At 39.7% G+C, this 22781-nt stretch overlaps 1 protein-coding gene and 1 long non-coding RNA gene across 8 annotated transcripts in view; one reads left to right on the plus strand and one right to left on the minus strand.

Moving 5' to 3' along the window:
• The window catches only part of LOC112996630 (uncharacterized), a 67678-nt gene extending 52705 nt beyond the window's left edge, over positions 1-14973 (plus strand). The window contains exon 13 of the long non-coding RNA XR_010389462.1: positions 3825-14973. This is a non-coding gene — a long non-coding RNA (uncharacterized LOC112996630). The remainder of the gene's footprint in view (positions 1-3824) is intronic.
• MPPED2 (metallophosphoesterase domain containing 2) overlaps positions 1-22781 on the minus strand; it is a 206576-nt gene that overhangs the window by 11752 nt on the left and 172043 nt on the right. The window lies entirely within an intron of this gene.

A 22781-nucleotide genomic window follows, 5' to 3' on the forward strand; every position in this document is an offset into this window, starting at 1 on the left:
TTCTTCTGGAACTTTAACTTTTTTTAAAGATGGCATCTCCTACTATCTGTTTTCCTTCTCCTTTCTGACAAGCAGCTCATGAATTTCATTACAGTTAAGTTCAGCAACTCAAAAGGTAAATGTATAATGAAACATTCTGAATTCAAGTTTTCCTTTTACTTCCACTAGTTTTAGCCGGGAGTAAATCCAATTATGTCAATGGTGTTACTTCCAAACAAAAGTAGAATTTTTCTATTTTTAATCACGTGTATTTATTAACTTTCCAGTCTTTCAGGAAAGCCTCAGTTTTATCTTTAATCCAACAAGCAAAGTGCACAGGAGGCAAAAATCTCAGTCTGTTCCCTTCTACAGGACAATAGTAGAGGGAGTGTCTAAACCGTACTGCAGCAGGAAGCACTTGCGCGCAACTAACAACAACAATGAAATGCTCTATATTTTTGTCAGCATTTAAAGCAAACACACAAACCTAGATTGCTGGGGAAAGAGGCAGTTCTAGTAGCAGAACAAAAATGGCAGGACACTAAATACACATTCCTAGAATTGTTCAATTACACGACTAGCCTACAAACATATCCCCCAAGTATCTATTCAAGTTCTACGTGAAAGCTGTAGCAGCGCAGGGGACCTAGTGCTGAACAAACTGCAAAGGAAAAAAGTGACCTTTGTGCACAGAAAAGCCTTTCAATATTCCTCCCTCCGCCCCCAGCGCTGCACACCAGTGTTTGCCAAGGCGGGAAGCACACGCGCCCGCCGTTCGCCAGTCGCTCAGCGAGCAGAACGTGCCTGGTGGGAATACACAAAAAGTGATTGTGGTGCGGGGTGAGGGGAGAGGGGAAAGGAGGAGAGTGTGTGTACTCATGAAAACAAAAGGTTGAGTAGGGCAAGTGCAGGATGTATTAAGTAAGCACATTATACAAGATAAAAGCTCTATAAAGGCTCTGAAACTTGCCTTCAGCTCTACAAAAGCAATTTTGATTAAGCTCTTTCTTATAGTGAATATTCAAATACTAGTTTATAATGTTACAAGAACAATGAAAACTTAAAAGCCTAAATATATTTCCTAAATGTGCTTGTTACAGGTAATCCTGTGATGTCAGTAAAGGACATGATCAGGTGGTTCTAGCCTTATTTCACATCCAGTAGCATTTAGCTGCTGTGCCTCAGTGTCCCATTTGGGAGGTGAGGATAATAATGCACAACCTAAAGCAGCCTCATGGGGTGCAGTTCCTTGGGGTTTTGCTTTTACCCTGCATGTTTAAACAACTGAAGCTCTCAAGGGCAAGCTGTGGTGCAATATGTGGGTGATGAGCACTGCAACTGTTTTAGCATGTTACTTGTCTGTATCTCCTCATTACTGAAGTATATAGAATCCAGGCACATATGCAAGTCTCTAAAACCTAGTTCTGCTGTTTGTATAATGTTACAAAAAACTGAAGCCTGAACAGCTGGTAATTTTTTGCGGGTATTAGCTGTCTCTTTCAACTTGCATACTACAATCTCTAAACATTTCTGTTTTGTCTAAACAAAAAAACATTTAAGAAATCTAACCCCCCCCCCCCCCCCCCCCACACACACACACACTATGTTTGGAAGGGAAGATTCCACGCAGTACCTTTCTCTACAAAGCAGTCCTCCACAGTGGAGAGCTGCAGCAAGCCCTGCATCACCATTTAGCTGGTGTGAGCTGGTGCCTTGCACCAAGCTAGTCTAGATTTCTACCTCAGGTGAGTATGAACAAGTAAGTAAGTGGAGGTTCTAGCTTGGACTCCTTTCAGACAGAGATGTGTGCTTGACTTCTGAGAGATAAGAAAGAAATAGCTAGGTCCTCAACTGCTGCAATTCAGACATACGGATACAGACGTATTTGGCCTCTCAAATGATCCATACAACCACTGACGTCAACTCTTCTATGTTAAGAACAGCTAGTGATGCATTTCACAGGAGGAGCACAAAACACCTGCTCCGTTCACATGTTCTGTGTTAGCAATACCAGAGTGCAACAAGAAGTACTGAAGACCACAACGTGTCTTCTTCAGAAGAACATCTTCTGTGATGAAGACGTGTTTAAAAACACAAAAGGAAAAAAGACGACGCTGTGTACAGGAACACATGACAACATGCCAGGGTTTAAGACATTTAAAGCCAAAGGAACAGACAGACAAGAGATAAAGATGCCAGCAGTCACATGGAGGATCACAAGATACAGAAAACGTAAAGACAAAGGGCCCCTGAGGACAGGAGGAAAGAACATGGAAGGGCACAGAGGAGACAACTCTAGGAAGCAAGCGGCTACTGGAAAGTGGAGGAAAGGAGTAAATGAATTCTTCAAGTTTGTGACTCAGAAAACCTTTGGTTAAGGTGAAGTGCTGATCATAGAAGAAGTTTTCCCCAAATCCTCTGAGGTTTTCCAATCCTTGACTGTACCGTGATTATTTTACTTAGCGCTTTACTTCATGAGATCTGGGAGATACTTCAATATCCCAAAATTACAAGAATAATTCAAACTTGAATCGAGGGCTAATTTCATTCTGCTTCTAAAAAGAACAGAACTACACAGGCCTACTAACATCAGCATGTTTAGACCTTGCGTATTTCTGTGGTGCGTATGATTGAGGATGGTTTGAAGTATAGACATGGGCTTAAGCTAGCACCAAGCTCAGCTAGGACCCTACAATACACCGCTTTTCCCTGCACTGTGACAGCAGCGCAGGCGTACAAGCACCGGGCCTGACCGATTCTCAGAACCACTTCTGGTTCCAAAGCAGGCACGTTCTCCCCTTCGTTCTCATATTGCCCCTGTATGCAGGGTACATGTACCCTGCAAGGGTCAAGAGATGCTGCAGTACTGAAGAGAGCTGCAGTTTCTCAAAGTTTTATAGTAGAATTTTGTGACCTTTGCAGAAACAAAGAGGAAGGGACTCATGGACCCAGAAACTCACCACAATGTAAGATGAATATCCATTCTTGGGGACAGGCCGGCAGGAGGAGGAAAGAAAAAACAGCAGTTGGCTGAAAATTTGCTTCAGATTTGCACAGTAACTGTGCACGCTACAGGGCAATGGGTTGGATGCCCAGTTTCTTCTAGGGAGCATGATCATAATACAGTACTTGTAATACATCTTAAATTAATTTTCTACATGCCTCACCATCCACCCAAGAAATAGAAATTGACAGAGCTTCCATCCCAGGTAGATCTGCAAGAGAATTTTGTTAGTAGCCCTGTTTCTGCAGAGACGACACAAACGAAAGTAAAGCAAAAGCAGGGAAGTAACCCCCTTATACACACACATTTGTGCATATTTTGGATCCACTAGAAGCCACAAACCAGCAGCTGGGCTCCCCCATCCTGGCAAAGCTCAGCCTAAGGTTTTAATCCTTCGGTTGTTTCATGCATTTAAGCTGACTTCAACAGAAGTTCCAGAGGAACTTACAGTCTTACAGCATCACGCATGATTTTGTGAATAAAATTAACTCCGATGCAGGCAACTTAATTTCTTCCCAAAAGCCCTGTCAAGACAAGCTTTTGGAAGACAGAAGGTTGAGAAATTGTAAACACTGTGGGGCTCTGGATGGTAAACACAGGCAAGTAGAAGAAGATGGAGAGAGGTGAGATTTCTGGGGGTCACTGATAAAGGTCAGTATGTTACCAGTGCTTTAGAAATGAAGGAAGAATATATTTAAAAAGTAATAGAAGAGACGATCTGGAGCAACATACTGGCTGAATGTAATGTTATGGAAGAAAGGTGCTGGATGTGAAAGATAAGGGAACAGAGGGAGTTCTGATGGATCAGCTGTTGTCTACACTAATATTTTATTTTTTCCAGCAACCAGGATCAGCTTCCTCAGAGGGAGGACTCTGAATCAAGCATGGAAATGTTCATCTCAACTACAGTTTTAGTGGTTGAGCATCCAACATAAAGGATATATCCAAATATTTACTTCAAGTGTAGGTACTTTTATTATCCATGTGTATGTATAATCCTTTGGATAATATTCTGCTAAGCTTTTTACAGAATGCCAGTTAGTAGCAATTATTTTCATCGATCAAAAGTCTGTTGTACAAAGAATATCTCCTTTTAATGTGGTTTGAATACGCTACTTTTCCATTTCACTGAATGCTTCCTTATTACAAGATTAGTGAAGTTCCTAACCAGACCAGAGTCAGGGTACTGTCCATGTGAGGTACTTGCATGGGAACTCAGAGATCTTTGCAACTCAAAACGGCCAGGGTTCATGGATTCTTTACTGTCCGGTACAACTCTGAGGTTTACCCAAAGTTTACTAAGAGCCAGCTAGTTGTTTTTCAGACCATAAACCATCAGTATAGCTGAAGACTATGCTTACTGTTCAGGCGTACACAGAACTGGAATTTAGTACACACTGCTGAGCACCATCAACTTTAGGAAGTCCAAACTGATCTATTCGAATCTGGACTAAAAAATGACGGAGAACAACTATGAGAATTATGAGATAATGTCACCACTTTTATAAGCCACGGTAAAAAACTCAGGCTTGGATGCTGGGAGGAAAAGGTATTAACTGGGGAACCTGAAAAAAACTAGCTTTTCTCACTCTGCTGCTCTCTGAAGGTAACTCTTTGAAAAAAAGAAACAGACTTGCCATTTTATGCTTACAGGAATAACTCTTAGATACCACATCTATAATATGTTTTGGACCACTTTAGAAATGAAATCCGTCACCAATATTTTTGATCTTTCACAGTTAAACTATGGTAAGTACACACCTACACAGGATTCAGCAAAATTAATCCGAGTTATAAAGCTCTTCAAACAATGGAGTTAGGCCAGAGCTAAATTTAGCTTGTTTTTGCATTTGCCTTAGACACATCTAATACACTTCCTTGTTCTGGATGTAGAGTCAAGGAAAAAAGATTTTGGTCAAAGTCTCCTGAAGTTCTGGATGTCTGGATTGCCCATGCTTTTCCTGACATGATTTCCAGACAGACTTAGCTACTTAATCTGCTTAGTTGTTTTCGAAAAGTAATTTAAAAACAAACAAACAAACCACTAAGCACATACCTGCATCACACAACCTCAAAGTCTTTCAAGAACTCTTTTCAAGTACCTTATAAATAATAATGACTTAAGCCCCAGAATATTCTAGGTAAAAAAAATTCTTTACAGAGGAACTGTAAATCTAGGTTGAATGTGGCAAGAATAAAGATGCCAGAATATGCTCCCAAATGACTTCAAAGTGAATCAGGTGGGAGACACAGAATGCACCCCTTTCCCCAATTTTCACTACTTGTCTTTAGCAGCAAGTCTATTACTCTTATCCACTCCAATGATTTAAAATGCAATACTGAGATTGCCTATTGCCAGATGGTGCTGTTTATCTATAAATATCACTTCCCCCCTCCAAAATGCTACTTACCATTCTTCAAAAAGAACCTGAAATTTTCCAGAATGCCTGGTAGGAAAACCCGTGCTTACCTTAATTAGTCTTCGATGCACATATAACCCATAGTATTTCACTGTAGAAACTCATAACAAAACCTTCCAAACCTTCACAGAAAAGAATTGAAACTGTTAGTTATCACTAGGCACCAGATGCTACCAGTATCTTTGTGTGTTCAAAGTCTGCACTACCTTCCCTTTCACCTTGTTCTTTAAGCTGGATGTAAAGCTGCTCACCCTCTCTAAGCAGATGAAAACAGCCAAAACAACCAGGAAGCTTCCAGTGTCACAACACAAGTTTATTTGGCATTTAGGTACTGCATGAAGTAACATGTCTGGTCTTTAAGTAATAATACTGGATTACCATCTTATAAGTAGAAGTGCTAGGAAATGTCATCTATTTTTAAAAAAACTGCAGATTTCCTTCACCTTATTCATTTATTGCAGTCTTCACTTTGTGCTGAAATTTAACATGTGACCTATTCAAAATTTCATCTTTACGGAAAACTGCCATCCTACTTGGGAGTCTGCAGGAAGCAAAAGTCAGCAACTCGTGGCTCGTCTTCATCCAAAAACACTGCTACCTAATTTGTCAAATTGTGTCAACTGAAAGAAATACCAAAAAAGTCATCTGGGGAAAGGAGTGGTTATGGATCTCTGCACATGTATCTCATCTGCTCTCAATTCAGGGAACCTCCTGAGACTTGTAAGCAAGCAAAGTACACGCATTAAAAAAATGCTGTGCTTGAAATTATATAACATGTATTTTATATATTTTTAATATATATATATAAAAATGTATGTATCTCCTGTTGCTCTTAGGCCTGTGACCATGAGTCCAACAAATTACTTGAAGAAATGGCACAGTGTACTCCCAAAACAATGAAAACTACAACTCCTGTACCACTCGAGCATGAGCCTAGCAATATAAGCTAACACGTTCAGGTTATTACCTGGAGGAGCTGTCTTATGTATGAGCCAATTTAGCAAGTCAATTAAAGTAATGCAGTTAGCTGATCAACAGATGAACACGAAAGAAAAAAAATATGACAGAAGAGGCTGAGAAAAAACATATGAGGATCATAAGAGAAGCAGGAGCTGCTGAAAAGCCCGTACGGAACATGCAGCACCCCACAGGTTAGAGGAGCATTATTTTAATTGAAAGTGATCTGGTTAAGCGTGGGTCACTCACTTTTGTTGGCTTCAAGATCATTAAACAAGGAGCTTAGATTGCATGTGGATGAATTTACACAACATTTAATTTTAGGCTCACCCACCCTCCTGATGTCCCTTCCAAGAGGTCTTTGGGAGACCCAGATTACCACAGAATGAACAAGAGTTAATTTGATTTTTCTGGCTAACAGGAAAACTTAAATTAGAAAGCAATATCGTAAAATTTTTAGCTCAAGATCAGTGACTCCACCGGACAAAATGCCATTCATGCTCTATCCTGTTCTCACCTTGACTGTGAGAGGAATTTGAGCCCCACCTCTCCAAGGCAACATGCAGTTCTCTTCAAGAGAGTGTTAATGGCCCTTAAATAAGTGCAAGCAAGAAGCAGAAAAAAAGGGAGGCAGGGAAGATCTCTTTCTCATCAACAACCAAATCAAAAGTCCAGATGTTATGATCAGAGATGCTTCCTAGCTGGATTATATTGTAATGCAGTTTGTCTGGGTCTGTTTTCAAAACGTCCGTTCATGTGACTGACCAAATCGTTTCTTCCGGAAGGGCCGCAGTTGGGGCACAGTGCTGCGGCCTCTGGGTCGGCATCACCACGCCTCCGTGCTGCGGTATTCACAACTACACCAGGGAAGCCAGTTAGTTAAGCTAGTAATTTTTCATTTATAGCACCAGCCTACCCTCACTTCAGTGGATGGGAGTAAGATCAAACCCTGAAACTTGGGTATTTGTTCCTCTGGATCATATACACTCATATTTTGAGGTAATACCTTTCCTAAGAAAAGTTGTGAGCTCATATTCCAAGTTGCCATGTGAAGTAAATTTTTACTGATGAGTTACAAGCCTATGAACTGGTGCTTTATAACAGCAAGGCAGACTGACATTTAAACAGAGTGGCACTAGAATAATGGCTTTACATTCGTATTTTATGGGAGGCTGAATAACCACAGAGTTAACATACTGTATTTTTCTGGTAATAAAAAAATCTGTTGAAAACAAAAGGTCATTTCATTGGATAATGTAAACGAATTAGATTTGTATTGTACAGTCAAGACAGTAAAGGCAAGATTAATTCTTAAGAAGAGAAGTCAATATATGAGGATGGCTAAGACTGTTTTGTTTTTCATTCTTTAACCATGTTGTAAAGCCTGCAGTTCATAACGCACAGTCATATATTGCTGTACACTGTAGATTTTAATACAGGCCCTGGACTTCAGTCTGATCTGATAAAAATCTGAAGCTTACAGTAGGCCATTATGCGGGCAAACTATTCATTTTATATTCACCTCCTTGTCGTGTCAGTGCAGAGGTCATCTGAAGAGGGGGCCTAATTAATCAAACTGTCAGAGCCAATGAGGAGGAGCATGTTAATAGGACTTTTATTTCACCCAGGAAAGCAGCAGTCTGACAGCAACCAGAAAATATGGCCTTGGTGTTGCTGTTTATTAGCAATGCTGAGACCAGTAGTAATAGGTGCCAAGCAGCTTATGTTTGATAAAGTGCTGAATGTCAAGAAGCTGCACCAACCAGAAATTAGACTGACAAGAGGCAAGATCCTCCGCATATTGATAGCTGGTGAAGAGAAGATATGGTCTGGATGTGATCACAAAACTAGAACCTGCACAGGCCACATTCATAATTCTACAGAAGGGAAGCAACAGAAAGAAAAAAGAAACAGCCCCGCATGGCTATTCTTCTGCACTTAAGGGTGAGTCTCTTCAATACTGAACTACTACTTGGCATATATGCGCAAACACAGCCACGCTGGCAGCAGAAATACCTAAATTTGCTGCAGCAGTGCAGAACCTAAAGGATTGCCTTCATGGGATCCCATGGAGGTATATGGCCAGTTCAACAGTGAAGCCTCGATGAGCCCTGCAGATCTCTGATATCCTGTAACCGGCAGGATTTTGAAGAGTCAGAGACTAGTTTAACACTCAACACTAACTGAATCCAGATCAATGCGGAGGCTGCACCAGATCAGGGAAGCGTATCATAGCAGTTAGGCCTTGCCCATGTTGGACTGGGCATTCAGTGAGTTAGATCCTAATAATGCAAAAATAAATGTGATGAAATTTAAATTTCTTATTCAAAGCCCTTCTGCCAAATGGATGCTCTTAACACAAAAGTAAAGAAGAATATATTCATATCTAAAAGGGAGTGAGTGGGAGACACAAGAGATGCTCACAGCTTTTGAAGGGCACTGGACTCATTTTAGCAGCAGCCATGACATTTGCTGTGTGGCTGATATATGTAAAATTTAAAATTAATTATTTTAGTAATGCACCCTTACGTGATTTCTCAATCTGCAGTGTATTTTATACTTCAGCCCATAGTAGTTTTTATAATTAACTGCTTTCTGAAGCCATTTTAATTATTTTTTTTTTCCACAAGACCATTATTTCCAAATGAAGAGACAGCTACCATTAAATAGCCTCTAAACAGAAAGCTGCAAGAATCTACTCTTGTGTAGGATAAAGCACTCAGAATCATGCCCCTGCTAATACCCTCTGGAAAGGTTTAAGCAGAGAATGGAGCAGTGAAAAAGAAATGCACTGCCAAAGGTGAATCTCAGACCCTCTTGGGACATAAAAGTAAGACTGGGAAAAGGAGCTAGCTAAGTTTAAATCTTTTCTGGTGGAAGAGGAAGGTTGTGTTTATGGCTGCTACCATGGATCCAAATATCCTCATCCTGAATTATCTTGGCTTTCTTCCCTGAGAATACTCTATTGTCTGGATCTTCCTCTCAAAGCCAGCAATCCTAAAATTGGAATCAAACAAAGCAGAAGTGAATTCTGTGGCCTCTAGCTCTTGTGCGTCACCCTCCGAGACAGCCGCGCTCGATCCTGGAGCTCTCATGAGTCTGTCGCAAAGGTCCAAGCTCATGCCCAGCACAGCAACGCCTGCTGTAGCGGACTAACACAATTCGCTCAGCAAAGACCAGAGAGACATTAGCAGCAAGAAGTTTATCTGTTACTGATCTTGACTGGAGTTTAGATGGCTTCGCTCTAGGGTGTGGTAGAGCAGTATTTTGTGTGGTGGCAAGATCATTTCAAAAACTTCCTGCTTCTCTCCTCAGCCCTCCTTGCTGCTCTGTGCCAGCAGCACTGCTCCCTCCTGTTGCACTGATGGGACTGATTTTGGGACAAGGGTCACCGACATAACCCAGGTTAAAAAAACTGGAAGATCTTTTTAGTTATTTGGTTTACAGCACAAAAAGCTGCCATAGCACCAATGAAGGACTGGAGGATTGTGGCACAGGGCCCAGACCTGGGTATTCAGGGCAGGAACTCTTTCTTTGGTGGCAAAACACTTTTAAAACTTTATTAATTATAGGGATGAATTGTGGTCTTTAAAGCTGGAGTTTGATGATGAAGACACTCTCCCTTCCTAATCTTCTGCTGTTGACAGTATCTTTTGGAATTGTTAAAATTACATTTATTTTCTCTTACAGTTTCATATGTCCTCATTTAACTAACATAAGGCACGCTCCCTGTACTTCACAGAAAACATGTCAAACTGAAAATGAAGAAAGCAAGCTGTGTCAATGTAGTTTTCTTAAAAACATATCAAAATCAGTTCTCTATTAGAACGTAAAGTAGCACAAAAGTTTGGAATTACATTAACTGTGTATCCTTTTACAAAGTACTGAAGAGGGTTTTTTTCTGCCATTAATAGCTTGGTTTTTTTTACTTGGCCATTAGTATTAGTATTTTATTACCTAACCAGTAGTATTACTTTTGGGGGTCCTCCCTGCTTTTCTATAATGTCAGTCCTTCATTTACTGTCGCTGTCCAGTCTTAGCGTGACCAAGCAACAGGTTCTTCAAAGGCTTTGTAAAAAATGCATTCTTCAGATCGCCTGCCTAACTTCACAGAGATATTGCTGTTATTTTGAAACAAAGGAAAATCTGCACGTTAATCCCAATGACATTGCTATAGGAACCTTATTTACAGTACGATAAAAAAAAATGTGCCTTTCTTACAGCCTCATTAAATCTAAGCCTCATTTAACTAGTAGGACGTTTTTACAATGGGTTTACTGACATACTATGATAAACGTCTGTGTAACATCCTTCAACAATAGCCACGACTATAGCCATAACCACAATGTGTATAAACACTGCATCGGTTTTAACAATGTGCTGTCCTGAATAGTAGGAAGTGAAGTAACACTGAACACATTTTTACTACCCCCACATCTCCAAACCTGCTTTTTGCATTAGGGTTTTTTTTGTTGGTTTCTGTTTTATTTTGGGGGGTTGTCTTGTTTTGTCTTCTCAGTGGGAAAAGAAACATTCCCCTTAAAACTGTAAGAATTAAAAAGTTAAAGTCTGTAAATGTTACAGGATCCCTTTGAAATTCTGACCTAGGCGGAAAGGTTTCCTGAAATTTGATTCTTTAAAGATAAAAGGGTTGGCAGCAGGATGAAAGCAGCCCTACCCTTTTTTCCATGTCAGAGAAATGAATGGAATGGCTTATGAATACATGTAACTCACCCATTCAGAAGCCACACTGGTGCCTATTTGTCCTGAAATATCAGTGTTAGGTTACTGTTCAAATCAAAATAACCGTTAGCTAGCATGAACTTGATCCTCAAGAACAACGAGGGCCAGAACACAGTTTTTAGAGAGTCTTAATGAACTTCTCAAACTTTAAGGTAATGCGAGGAATTAAAAGACATTTCTATGGGGAGGGTGCTTTCAAAACACCAGGCACCTTTACAAACTGTTACCCGTTACAACCTACTTTAGCAAGAGATCAGGAATACCAAAATTACACCGCAAACTAAAGTTTAGCAGGCTCAACTGCTTTCTTGTTCATGGCTGGCCTCCGATTTAATTTCCCATAAAATGATATCGCAAAGCTGGACATGGTAAAGCTACAGTATTTACACTGGAGACCAGGGTCTGACATTCTGTCTAAATGAAATTTCCCAGTTGTCCCAAACACTTTTTATCTTGTTTCCATGCTAGCAGTTTGAAATGTCACTACATATTGCCACAATGACAGATGAGCAAAAGCACAAGAGAGCAACATAGCTGGCTTGTCCATTGAACTATGCCTGGCAAATACGAAAATTTGCTTTTGCCTCTGGCTTCTGCTCCACACCCAGATAATGTTAATGGTAACAGAGATAAGGTCTAAAACGTGACTTCATACAGACTGAATTATAGATCAGTGGTTAAGAAAACTGTATGTGTGCGTGCATGTGCGTGTTCATGTGCATGTGTACACACACACACATATACACGTAATTTTAAAAAGCATCACTAAGAGCCACAAGCTGCAAGTACTTTTGACCTTACTACCAAGGCTTATCTCACTAAGGTTAATGTGAGACTTACTGCAATAAAATCCTGTACTACAGAGGATTGAGACATGTGGCTAGAATACATATTTTATGTGGATTAATAGACTGAGGCTTGGACGGTATTGATGAGAAAGTAAAGAAAACTTCCTTCAGGAACCTTCTGCTTAAGGAATGAATGCATCCCACTCGCTGGGATCACAGACCCTACAGACTTCCTCTTCAGTGACGGCGGGGTAAGACCCATGGTGACATTATCATGACAGCCTCATGGGAATCAATGAGTTCTTCTAAGGAGGACTTCAAGATCAATTTTTGAACTTGGATTTCGCATTTCCAAACCTCTTTTCCATGTCATAGGGAAAGAATCCTCTGTTGCCTTTGAAAAAAGCAATCTGTCTGTATAGGTTTGTACATATCATAGAGCTAGTAACTGCTAGAAGAAAAATAGATGTGTTAATTTTACCAATGAATACCTAAATACTGCTTAATCTCTCCCTCCCATTTGAGGAGCTGCTCTCACTCTGAATAACACTCCGGTTTACTACAATGACATACGGAGACTTGCTATTTACAGCAATGACTTTTTTTGAGCGATGCTAAAAAACAAACAAACAAAAAAAGGAGCAGCAAACATTCATATGCAGCAGCCTCCGTCTAGAAACATCCAGCACTTGTATCAGTACATGTGAAATGCTGGTCTCCTTGAAGTCAAGTTCGGGATTTCACCCATGATCTATCTTTCAATAAGTCATCTCTCACTGTTCCCCTCTTTTATATTGCTTTCCTTTTGAGAGCACAGAAGATATGAAAAGCTGCATTTCTATTAGCAACATTCACTTTAAAACTTCACATTTCACCCTCTTTATAAGGCTCTGCTGCCATCCATTCTCTGATACAAGCTGTTACTTGGCCTTCATCTGCCTGTATCTTCCCAATAAATCATTCTGACTATCACAATGCCTCCTTCGCAAAAAAACAACCGACCAACTAAAAGCAACCACAGGTCGTCATGGTCTCTCTTATAAGCATTAGGAAATTAACTTTTGAGTGGCATAGGTATGGTAGAATATAGTTCTGCACCACATCCTGGACAAACATTCCTGAAGATGTAAATCTGTACAACTATTTACTTTACCAACGCACAACAGAAACCTCAAATGAGTGGAGGCTTCCATGAATGAGATATGACATGACTGAGACATACCATATTTTAAGGATATATTTCAAGAGCTTAATATTGGGATGCATCTGAAAGTCTATCCTTCCTGCCATGCAGGAGTCTACCCACCCCCATGAGATCTACAGTCTGAAATAATTCCCTTAACTTAGTGAATGAGCCATTCCTCTGCTACAGCTGGGAGGAGGAGAGGAAGGAGAGGAGAAGACTAGTCATGATGCTGTCAGTTTATGCAATACTCTTAAAAGACAGAGAGCCCCAAACCCCTACAGTATGAACAGCCTCACACACAGACACACACACACACGAATTAAGCTATGCTATGCTACATACATGCTAGGCATGTATAATCAAGCAGAAACAAAATATATGGAAAATGAATAGGATTTTGTATGTTAAAGCAGTTTTACATATTGCTATTAAAAGAAAGACACCTTTATAATATTTGGTTCATAAAATGTTAGAGCAGTACAACTTCAGCCTGTAAATACTGTGCTCAAAATTCATACTTCCTATTTAAAGGCATAATTTCCTTTGCTGCAGCTTGTATTCAGATAGATGAATTTGCAAAGCGATTAAAATACAAGCTACTGTTGGCTGTCATCAGGAATGAGTTTTCTACGATTCTTAATGCTCTTCACTTCCTAAATCACTGACATGATATACTTAGTAAGTTTATCCCTGTTGTACCTTACAACTGCTTACAACGTAGCAGGAACAAGTATGACCTGTTGTTACTATGTAAAGTGAATGCAATCTTACCAACTCCTCCAAGTGTAGCTCCTCAGCTACATTTAGCCATGTAAAAGTCCAATGTTTGGGCCAGGCTAGTTTCCTGCGGTCCTTTACAGGCAATGGAGACAGACAAACCCAAGGTAAGGGCATTTCAACCTGTCCACAGGCTGATATTTAAAGCAGTTGGGATGGATCGCAGGTGCCACTTTCTCTCTCCGTTAACTACAAAAGGAGCTGAACACTGGTTTAGCATAACTTGCAGCTTTAAAATACCAAAAAACCCCTCATCTACTAGACTTTAAGGAACATCATGCATATATAAAGTGAAACTTCGGAGAAAAAAGTGATGAGAAAAGGTGTTTGTTTGCATGAGAGTGCACGTATATACACAGTATCTAAAATCTGACACCAAAAAAAAAAATTATATACCAACTTCTGGCAATTCTGCAAACCCTTCAGCATGTTTCTTCTTTGAAAGTGTGCAATGCTTGTAAGAAGACAACCACGATACTGCTTTTAAGCTATTTTAGTAAGGGCCCTTGACAAGCTTCACATAAAATATTCAGCACTGATGCTTTCAAGGCTACACAATTTAACTTAAAAAGCTGTCTTCAGTCCACATTATAGAAAGGATAAGTACAAAGGTGGTGTGTGGATAAGATGTTTTCCCTAGCCCTTCCCCATCTGCCTTTCTAAAGCATGATAGTATCGGACTGCATCACAAACACAAGCTAAAAACTGAATACAATTTCTGTTTATAATTACAATAATTTACTAAAAATTGTAGTAGTATTAAAGAAAATTCAGAAGAGTTTCACATATTGTTTCAAATATGTTATGTTTACATCTCTAACACGGTTAGGGTACAGCTGAAAAAGAGAAGAGGGGGTTGTATAATGGATTCATTTCGTCCTCCAGTATTCAGACCGTATTGGCCGTGCCTTTCCTTGCGAAAGCTTTCGTCGTTCAGAATGAATTTTGAAATGAAATCCTGGCTTTATAAGACTGAGAAGCCAATGCTGCTTATTTCAGAGGGAGTAGGGTTTCATCTCTAATTTTGTGTTGTTATCTGTATAATGAACTGATATTCACTCTATGTAAAGAAGCTGGCAGTTCTTAAAATAAAACACTGAAATATTAGGAAATACCCTACACTTCTGTACACATCTGTCTAACTTTGTTCACACTACAGTTACAGTGAAGGACTCTTTGCAGGCATAAAGTGAATGGCATAGTCAAATTTTTACAGGCTTGGAGACTTCACTACATTTCTCTAAGCTATTTAGATGCCATACTAATGCTGGCATCAAGATGGAGATATGACTGAGCCTGTATGCTGTCTTCCGTAATGTAAATCTGCAGTCCTTCATCGGGCAGAATTCCAAGTGCTGCATTTGAATTTTTCTTGACTGCTGTCTGACTAAGGTCTTCAGGATCAAGCACTTAATTCAAAGCCCACTGAAATCAGTGGAAAAAATCCTAGTGGCTCCAATACGCTTTGGATCCGACTCAGAGGATCACAGTTAGAACGCTGTCTAGGGCCTAGAGGTGGACGCAGGCATCTGGTGGGTTTTCCAAAGAACCCAAACAGCCTTTCTGCAGATACTGAAAATACATTTATGACTGAGTGCTTGCAGCAGGGATTTTGAAAACGGATTCTCAGCTGAACTACTTCCAATGTTGCTAGCTCAGTATCAAAGCTGTTTTTCCCCCAATCATCGTAGTCCTCTGAACTTTTTTACATTTATATTCTTTATTCTTTGTCTCTTTGGAAATCCAGTGCCTCTTTTCTGATTTTTCCTTTTTCCTCTCTCTGTGCTGTACACCAGGGAATTCTCTCCTTGGCAATGGAACTTCATGATAAAAAACAGACTAGTAACACATTTAACTTCTACTCGTGTTATGCAAAGCCATTTTAACTTCTGCTGAACTCAAGCTATAGAAAATAGTGATTTCAAACTAGACTTGATACATGATATGGCCACTGAAATATTTCCTATATTCTAGATGGTAATTCTGTTCTTCCCAAAGAGAAAATGACTGAATTATCAGTCTTTTACTCACACCATTCATGAAAACAGAAACACTTTTGTAGCATATTTAAAGGTATCAAATTATGGAAACCAGTTCCCATAGGGTAACTATCAGAGATAATTATTTGACAGCTCATTATCATGGCTACAGTAGATTTATTTATAAGTGCCATGTTTTATAATATGATACCAAAAGCAGATACTTCTTCCTTTATATCAAAGCCTATTTTGGTGCTAGCAGGTTAAAAATCACTATAACTACTAGCCTGCTCATACAGATACATAGCTAAAAAACAGACACACTTTTCTTTGCTACATCAATATTGTACTGCCACTGCAATTGATTTCCTCGTCCAAAGCCCACTCAGGTTAACTGGCTGATTTACAAGCGCTATGCATTCAGATAGCTAAATACAATTTGTGATTTTCTACTCCTCATAATCTACCATTTACCCTTTAAACATAAGGTTGCACAGAACTCCTTCAAGCACAGTGTCTTATTTTAGCTGGAGAGTGCTAGGCATACAATGTAAGGTCTATACCGTAACTTCTGCAAAACAGATTAGTGCGAGAGAACCTCTCTCGGGGGGAACGACGGGTGCTCAGAGGCACAGAGCACCCGCGGGTAGGACCCGTGTCTTCTCGTCCCAGCTCTGACACTCATTTACAGGCAGTGAAACTTTGGCCCCCACTGTAATTAGGAGAATTCTATCACCTGATTTAAACTGTATCTAGATGACTGCTGACAAAGCATTTCATTTCTCTGTGTGTTTGTTTATATATGTATAGACTAGGCACTATCGTTTACTGCAGAATTATTGCAAAACATATTTTATTACTATTAATACTAGTAAAATATTTGAAATCAATGAAGGTGCAGTCGGAAGGACCAGACCAGAGCTCTGGATCATACCTTGTTTACAAAGCATGACCTTCTTCAGAACTAACAAAATTTTAAACACAAGATTAGATGCATGTTACCTGATTATCCATACAAAATCCCCACAGAATAAAGTGTAAATGAGAAGACAGGCAAAAAAATTAGTTTCTGGAACAGAATATCAAGAATGAGCCATTTCTATACATTTACTGAGTTTGCCCTTTCTTGTCAGCATTTGCTGGATCAAAAATAACTCACCTGAAGTATTACCATCAGGGTGGGATGAAAGTGCAATATAATTTCAAGTGAAAGCATCACCTGAAAGTTACCATGTGAAAGTCATAGACATTTCCCCCACACACACTTTATTGCAACTAGCATAACATCTTTCCATCTTTCACTGACACCAGCATTTACCTCCTTGTCATTTAAAGAGAAAAAAATTTGCTGTGTCAGATGAACTTTTAATTACCTTACATGCTATGTCTCTAGAAGTGACTACTTCTTCAAAGAATAGGTAAGAACAGCGACAAAAGAAAAACCTAGACCGCTGTAACTATGTACATTTCTTCTTGAGCTATACGGCAATCAGTTTATCCCTCATACAGTGAGATTTATTTACTCTTGTTGTAAGGCAAACTGCTACAAAAAAAAAGATTATCTAAGATTTTTAACACACAATTCAGTATGAAGCTTCTCTATGAAAGGCCACTGCTTTGGACAGGTAGGCTGAAAAACACAAAGAATTTCCAATACAGAAACAAAAACAAGGCCAACGAGAAAGTGTCCAAGAGCTCTGTGGAGAAGCCTTGCCTGCAACGCTGCCTTGCTGCCCTCCCACAGCCCCGAAGGCCTGAGCCCACCAGGGACGGCACCGTTCATCCCCACCGAGCTGCTGCGCGCTCTGCCAAGAGCGCTGGAGCTTTCCCAAAGTTGCAGCTAGGTATAAGCTCACCAACTTCAACTCAAGTTTTGTTAGGTATATCCGCTAAAGCGGCTCACAAGTCAACACCTACACATCTGCCACAGCAACTCCAGAAGTATGGAGATACTGACGTTTAGCTTACTGTGTATATAACCTGTTTTAGTTTGCAACGAGTGGGATGGTTTCTTATTATTTGTTGCTATTTCTCACTATTCATGATGGAAAAATGCTGATGCTTTTCCTATTTTATCACTTGCAAAAGGCATTCAGTTTCCAAAAATGTTTTTTTGCTTTACTGATTGGTTGCTTTCTTATGCAATTTATTTTAAATAATTTTCCATAGGAAAAGGTATTTTGGAAGACAAAATTTGAATAATTAACAACTAAAATTAAAATAAAAAGACAGTGGAATGCCGTTCAGTCTTCAGAACATTGTTAGCATAAAGCTTTTCTCATATCATGTAACTAAACATAAAACTACACATCATAAAGCAGCTGCACATCCCACAGCACAATAGTGAGAGGAAAAAACAGACTCTACCAAGCAGACAAGCAGCTGCCACCACGTGTGCCTTCTCTGTTCTCTTTGGCAGTTTATCCCAAACAAACTTGCAGTAGAAAGTACTAGATTCAAAACAAATGAATGGGGGAGAGACAAACTTATATTTCATTTTTAATTAACTTTTTTTGGATTTTTTAATATAAAATGGATTTTAGTTTATATTAAATACATTACTGCTATTTTGGACAGCTAATTATTTTTAACATTTACCCTTAAATTTGTAACTACCACATGAGGCCTATGCTTACAATAAAATATTAAAATAATTGATATCCTAAGAAGTAAGCAATGTTTAATTGCTCCTAAAGTTAAAACACAAACCCATGAACTGGCAGAAGTCCCAAGTGAGCTCTTAGAACCAGTCTGCTGAAAAAGATTTTTACAGGATTAGTCTCTTCTTTTAGAGTAAAGAGAATATATTTTGTGCTTTAGTCTAAACAAGTAGTGCATATTACTGCTTAATTAAAATTAAAAAATAGACTGGGTGCTGGAAAAGCAAAGATGTGTCCTGCAAGCTGAATAAAATCCAAGCATGGAAGACAAGGTCCATTATCTCTACAATCTTCAAAAACTAGCTCCACCAGGAACAATAGCTCAATTTAGAAACTACAGGTACTATTTTGTCTATTAAGATGTGAGCAAAATTTGCTGTGGTAAACTTGCTGTTTCTTTGTGCATCCGGCATGCAAGGTAGTCTTACTCTACTAAAAAAATCAAAAATATTCAGCGTTTTCATAAAAGAATTCTCATCTACATCCAAAGACTGCTTGACATAAACCTCAAGAACATAATTTATCATTTCATAACCAGGAAACTTAAAAATTAAGACCCTAATGTTTAGAAAGCTATACTGTTACTTAAATAAAAGTAAATAGCGTAGGGTCTCAAGTTAACAAAATTGAAATATTGCAAATCAGTGAAAAACAAAGTTTCAAAGATTATAATAAAGTCCAAAAGCAAAAAAAATTAAAGCTAATTATAAAAATCACTTAGACTTAATTCAACCCACTTTGAAGAAAACAAACCCTTCCTTTTACAAAGAGATATTTCTGCAAATGGTATCGTTTATTTTTCATCTGCTCCTAAGGCCTTCCCGTAAGTAATACAGCCTACCTAATCTTTCTTCAGCTCCTCTACAGTGCCATCCAATGCTCTCCTTCCCAGTGCATGCCCTCTTTCTACACCTTGCCACTGTTTATCTACCTTATCAGCTCAGGAAGAAATTTCAGCAAAACTCTTCCTCTGGTCACTGATATCTCTGGGAACCAAATCCATTAAGATATTTCTGACCCCTACTCATGCTATTTTAACTGTCTGCTGTACAGGAAGGACCTGATAAAAATAGGATTACAATGCCCTTACAGATGAACTAGCAAGAGGCTTGATTGTGATTGATGCCTGAATAAATATACAATAACAGGCCCTACATTTCAACACAGCTTTTGAGAGAAGGTAAAAAGAAGTGTCAGTTTTCACTGCCTAGATTGCAGCATTCTTTTCTCAAATCTCTGGAAAGTGCCCATCCATGAGGGAACCTTCTACATTATACCTTAATTTTAAATAAAGAGCAGGGGTGGATAACAAGGAGTGAGTATTAGGATGATTTTGTGAAGTATAAAGGTGCAATTTTCCTACAGATGTCTGCCCCCTCCCCCCTCCCAGTTTGTACAAAGGTCTAAATTCCTTTGAAGGCTAAATTCCTCCTGTGGGTACTCGGTGCCGAGGTGGGGCTACCAGAAAAATGAGCAACAGCCTAACAGCTCTGCGAAAAACAGATGGGTTGGACCAAGAGTTTGGGGTACAGAGAGGAAGGCTGGGACTGATGTAGTTTTTTTGCTAACTGATGAAGTCCTTGGGAAAAGCAGCTCTCAGTGGCACTGGGGTTCAGACTTTCATCCGGGCAACTGTTCAGAACAAAGCAACTCCCCCTGCAACGACGATCAGTTCTGTCCTTTACACCAAGAGGGAATTAATTCTTGCTGACTGTAAGCTACTCCCTTGTTGCCTGTCTCCCCAGAGCAAAAAATATCCCGCAAAAAATAGGCGCCTACTTAGCTTTCCAATGCCATGATCCAGCAAAGTGCACAAACTTCAAGCATGCAAATATTCCCACTGGCTCCTTTGAAATCATTCATGAAAATAACAGTCAGCATGTGTTTGGTACCTTGCTGGATCACATTGCTAAAATTAAGTAACGGTAATAACTGGCACTTTCACAGTACTTCACATGTTGAAACTACTGTCCAAACAACAAGCAGTTAATTACCTCTCATAATATCCCAGTGAGGTAAGTATGTAACTATTGCTAGCCTCATTTTGCGGATGAGGAAATTAAGGCAAAGAAACAACCTACTTCCAGCTAGTCATCCAGTGAGACGGTGTCAGAGCTGGGACTTTAATTCAGCATTTCCTTACCCATATGCTCAATCCTTCTGGCATCAGATGGCTTTTTAAATGGACACACAGTTCACATATGTAAAAGCTGCCTGGCAGTTTGCAGTTCTACAAACTTTAAAAATTCTGTATCACTGAGGGCTACCATTTGCAACAGTTAATACAGATCGAACACAAAATTTAAAAATAATAGATGTATCATTAAAACATGATCCATACCAACACAGTATCATTCAAGAAACAGAAGGATCAGCCTCCTTTAAGATACGTTCTTTTACTTGTGTAATAACTGCACTAACGTAATTTCAGAGGCATTTCTGACATTCAGCATGCTGCAGGAGTTTTCTGTGTGGTTGTGGCAGCATCAGAGCCAGGACACCACCACTGAAGTAGACCTGCAATACGTAGATACTGGCAGAGATGGCCTCCACTACAAGCAGAGTTGTTGATTTACAGCTGGAAGTCCAACAGAGATAGCCTAGGAGTACAGCTCAGCACAGCATAAACCCAAATATTTTGCTAGAGAATAACAAACATACATACATTTCCTGGACAATATCCTGGTTCCCAGCACTGTAGGAAATATTAATTTTTGAGACTCTCTCTCACAAATTACTGACATCTTTCTAAAACGAGTCTCTGTCCTCTATGCCAAGAACCTATGACCTGACAGTTCATCTCCTGAATAAACCAATGTATTGAATCTCCTTATCCACTTACCTTTCTGAAAACTCTGTGAATTAAAATTATTTCATACAGTGACTGATGTGAAACTGGCTTCCAGATTCATACACAAGTGTAAGTCACACGGATTTCTGGTGTGAGGAACCCCTTAACAGGTTTGTCCCTTAGAGTTCAATCCACTAAAAGCGTAAGCCAGCTGAGGAGCACTGTTGTTTAAAAATGTATCTTGACCAATTTTTAATACCTGCTTTATACACAAAGCACTTGAATTCAAGTGGCACACCCTTCATTTGAAGGAGGACAAAACACACACCAGATCTGTTGCCCCATCTCTTATGATTCATGACAAACAGAAGCAGTAATTCTGCTCTGAGGTCGCAGTCCAGCAAGATAGGAAATCCCGTTCTAGGGCACCCAGCGCTAGACCAAAAATCCAAACACCCCCCAAACAAAACACTGCAGCAACAAGATGCAAAGCATTCACCAAGTACAACCTCTGCCAGGGCAAAGCTTCCAACAGATCCGAAGGCGCAGCTCCGGCCCTCCCGCAGCCAAGCGCAGACCCCCATTTTACGCTCTGGGTGACGAAAGGGAAACCTGCCTGCCTGGGAGGAAGTCTGCAGTCAGGGGCACTAGGGCTGCCCTCAGGCCCTCTGTCACTGGCTGTGGAACTGCGACCTGGGATTATGCTGTTTCCCAGCCTCCCTCCCCTGCCCCCATTTCAGCGGGATTTGAATGCTTGCAAGGTTACATCAAAATCATTGTGTTTAAAAAGTCATTTAACACAGCATCTCGCTGCTTAGTGTCACCGGAGCAGTTGCTCCCTTCTGCAGAGAGGGGTAACAAACCCTGGCTCAGAGACTTTGGTGATTTATGAGCACTCTGCATGACGTACGGGATTTCTTTGTTTAGACTGCAGTACTCCCCAGACTTAACCAACCAAAATGTACCAACAAGTGCTTGGGTTTTATGTTACTATAGTTCTGGATTAGCACAGTCATAAATCAGGGCTATGATCCATATTTTAATACCCTTTCTTCTTCCAGTTATTACGATTCAGTTATGAGTTGAACAGCACGCCATTCCAACCAAGCTATGATAAATAAACTCTCCACACCACACTTTATAATGTAAAAATCAATTTTCACATTGAGCTTGTAAAATCAAGCCTAACGTACATAAAAGGAAGCTGAAATTTCCCAAGACTGTTTTTATTCAACTGTTGATGACAGAGTTTGCTATTGAAGTTCATACAGATACATACACTGCAAATGGGAGAAGTCATGAAGCAAAAGACTTTCTTACTGCAATTTAAAATATCTTTGAATTCGAATGGCATATAAATTCAGTGGACTACTAACCAAATGAATCCCCCCAAGCTCAGGAGTAAGAAAGCACTTAAGCCCATGTTAAACTGAAGCAAACACTTAAAACCTACAAATTTCACGAGGATGAAAGCATGCACGTAAAATTAAGGCAGGA

This window comes from Dromaius novaehollandiae, chromosome 5, assembly GCF_036370855.1.
Source record: "Dromaius novaehollandiae isolate bDroNov1 chromosome 5, bDroNov1.hap1, whole genome shotgun sequence".
Classification (NCBI taxonomy): domain Eukaryota; kingdom Metazoa; phylum Chordata; class Aves; order Casuariiformes; family Dromaiidae; genus Dromaius; species Dromaius novaehollandiae.